Genomic DNA, 737 nt, shown 5'->3' on the forward strand with positions numbered 1-737 from the left:
AAGCTCAAGTAATCCTTTGGCCTTGGCCTCCCAGAGTGCTAGGATTACAGGTGTGAGCCACTGCGCCCAGCCTAGGAAGAGCATGTTTGGAAGGAAGATCTGATATGATAAAAAGATATGATAAAAAGATGCCAATTAGATAGATGGATGGAGATGTTGGAGATACGACTCAATGGAGTTGGGGAGTACAGTGAGAAGGGCTGGGATTGGGAGTCCTCAGCATATGGATGGTACTGGGTCAGGTGAGATCCTGAGAGTGAGTATAATTATAGAAGAGAAGAGACCCAGAGACTGAGCCCTGGGACACTACAACATCTGCAGGTTGGGAAAGTTACGAGTAATCAGCTGAGTAGATGAAGAAGAAATGATTGAATGTTTAAATCACTAGACTTTTCAGTTATAATTTGCACCAACTTTCTGTTCTTGATCTGGATTGAGTTTGGAGTTGTAGGCCATTAAATGATAAATTAAATCTGTAAGGTACGTCTCATTGGGAATGGAAATGGATGAAAAGAAGTGTAGCAGTGCAGACTTTACAAGAGGGGAAATACACATTAGCACTAGGAATTTGGACAGTTTTGCTGGTTATATAATATAAAAATAAAGACTTATTTCTCTTTTGTTGTTATGTAAAAAAACTCTAGGGAGCACTTTTTTGGGTGTGTTTTTTAATTATTTTTATTTTTATTTTTTATTTTTTTTGAGACAGAGTGTGGCTCTATTGCCCAGGCTAGAGT

Source organism: Propithecus coquereli, unplaced genomic scaffold (assembly GCF_000956105.1).
Source record: "Propithecus coquereli isolate 6110/MARCELLA unplaced genomic scaffold, Pcoq_1.0 Scaffold117, whole genome shotgun sequence".
NCBI classification, from domain to species: Eukaryota; Metazoa; Chordata; class Mammalia; order Primates; family Indriidae; genus Propithecus; species Propithecus coquereli.